Consider the following 2,749-nt stretch of genomic DNA (forward strand, 5'->3'; position numbering starts at 1 on the left):
TACACATGCCAATCAAGGGATATGGAAAAAGGCAACACAAAGATTATGTGTCTCACTGGTTGAACTTGAATTCCAGGTACTGCTCATTTTATATGTATCCAAACATTTTGAGAACTTACATATCCTCTATGGGCAGAAATTATTTAACATTATTAAATGTTGATTTTCTGCCCCAGTAGGTATGGACTCCAGACTGCAAGAATCATAAAAACACATTTCATTTTTGTTTAGAAATATATTGGTTAAAATAAACAAGCTGCCTGCATGACCATAATTTTTAAGTCTTTCATTTTTATATTTCCTGTGCTTTTTGAACCTGACTATCCATTGAGAAATTGCTTCCTGCACATTGGAAATGATGCCATTTTCTTTCTGGAAAATGTTGATGTCTATCAATACCGAAATCTCATTAACAGACACTTTCCTGTTACTGAGAGCTGAAAAAGCAGAATAATTGGTATGATCTTTATCCACATGATTTCTGGAAAATCCTATTAAGATAAAAGGGCAGAGTTGTGAGTTGGCTTGATTCCTAAAGTTGTCTAACTATGGTCTCACTGAGGAGATGAATGTGGAGACTAGGAGAGGAGAAAATGTTAGAAGCTGGTGGGCTAAGGTCTTGGGAGAAAAAAAACCAGAGACAATGTATAGTTATATTTTCAAAAGGAACATGAGAAGTTGAAGGGGGACTATTGCTTTAAATAATAATTTGAAAACTATTTGATACCAAGAATGTCAAGGTGGATATTTTTTCTAATTTTCTTTCTGTTGCAAATTCACCATATTCTTTTCAACCTTTCAGAAAACCTACCTTTTTGTGTGTGATTTTTCTTTCTCTGAAACAAGGAGTACAATAGGAAAGTTAAGCACATGTATATCTAATTTTCAGGAGTTATTCTACAATAGGTAAAGGAGAGCTTAACAAAGAAAAGAACCATAAGGTTTCATTATAAAATGGTCTCACTTCAACCTGGAAAGGAAGACAGCCATGCAAAACCTGTGATTTGCCTTTTTGCTGGGGCTAGGGAGACATAAAGAATCATACACTTGGAAAATTACTACTTTTATATTTCTGTAGTGTCCTGAGTGATAGACTTCACATAAATGCTATATAGAAGTTGAAAAGCAGCTTTTTTCCCTGATTATAATGAAGCTGTTGGCATAAGGTATATTTGTACTAACCTATAGAACTTGGGAACATTTTGATTTGTTTTTAATAATCAGGAGATTGCTAAAATAGTGATGGTCTCATTCAATTGATTGAGTCTTTTTAAAAAACTAACAACTTTTGAATGAGTTTATTTAAGGAAAAAAAAATCCATTATTCAGGACAAAATCATGTTAGCATTGCCCTGGCAGGGTGGCAAAGGTTAATATCCCATCAGAGAAGTAGGCGTTCAGCATCAGAAAATGTCTTGTATCCATCCACTTGAACAGAATAGAAAACTACTTCTGCAATTTCTAAAAGCCAAGTTACTTGGCTTAGAGGTTGATAGTCACCTTATTTATTCCCAGCTTAAGATACTGTAAGGTCTGAGGTCTTCCTTCTTTATTCCCCTGTGGTACTGGGGCTTGAGTCTGGGGCCATACATATGCTAGGAAAATACTCTACCAATGAGCTACTTCCCCAGGTCTGTGAGTATCATTGTGTATATTTTACAAGGGAAATCAAGAAGAATCATTCAACACTTGGGACATTAGAAACTATGGTTTACCATTGTAAATATTATTCTCCTAGTTTCCTCCCTGTCCTCATAGATAATATTTGCTTATATTAAAAATTTCTATTTGCTAAAAGCCCACCTTTATGAGATTTTAACCTTAAATTGAAAATTTTCTTTTAATCTTGAATATCAACATTACAGAATATACAAAAACATGTATCCATACAGCCATCCCAATAAATTTATGGAAGAGAAAACAAAACAACATGAATCACCATTTAGGAGGTTTTTGGGGAATTAACCCAGACTTTCAATGATTTCTACTATCTCTATAGATACTATAATATTTATGCATTTAACTTTTAGCCATGGTTTTAGCTTATCTTATATATAAGTTAAATTGCAATTTCATGTAAATCAGATGGCATTTCCCATGTAGCACCACTAAATACAGAGAAATTTATTTCTTATTTTCATCCCCCTTCATGCCATTTGGACCCCACATGTTTTTTTGTCTTAGCTTAAGGTCTATATAACTTTTGTTAGTGAGCTTATATATATTACAATGACATTATATTATGCAATATGATATGCAATATGCATATCATAATATGCACATATGTCAATATGATATTATATTGAATGGATTTTTTTGTAAGACAAGGCAATGAGGCTATATTATTATAGTCTATGAATTATAATGTGTAAATTCATGAGTTCTATTAAGATTTTAAAAAACGGACAATCAATTTTCACATAATTAATATATGTTGATCTTAACTCCCACACTGAACAATTCACCACTGTTTTAGTCAGCTTTTTGTTACTGTGACCAAATGCCTGACAGCAACAATTTAGAGGAGTAAAAGTTTATTTCAGCTCATGGTTTCAGAGTGTCATTCCATGGTTAGCTGACTCCTCCATAGCTCTGGGCCAAAAGTAAGGGAGACCATAATGGTAGATGTGTATAACTGTGGCAGCTCAGGACCTAACAACAAAGAAGCAGAACTCTGCTCACTAGGGACAAAACATATACTCTAAAGGCATATTTCCAGTGTCTTAATTCTTTCAGCCACACCCCACCT

This window comes from Marmota flaviventris, chromosome 2, assembly GCF_047511675.1.
Source record: "Marmota flaviventris isolate mMarFla1 chromosome 2, mMarFla1.hap1, whole genome shotgun sequence".
Taxonomy (NCBI): domain Eukaryota; kingdom Metazoa; phylum Chordata; class Mammalia; order Rodentia; family Sciuridae; genus Marmota; species Marmota flaviventris.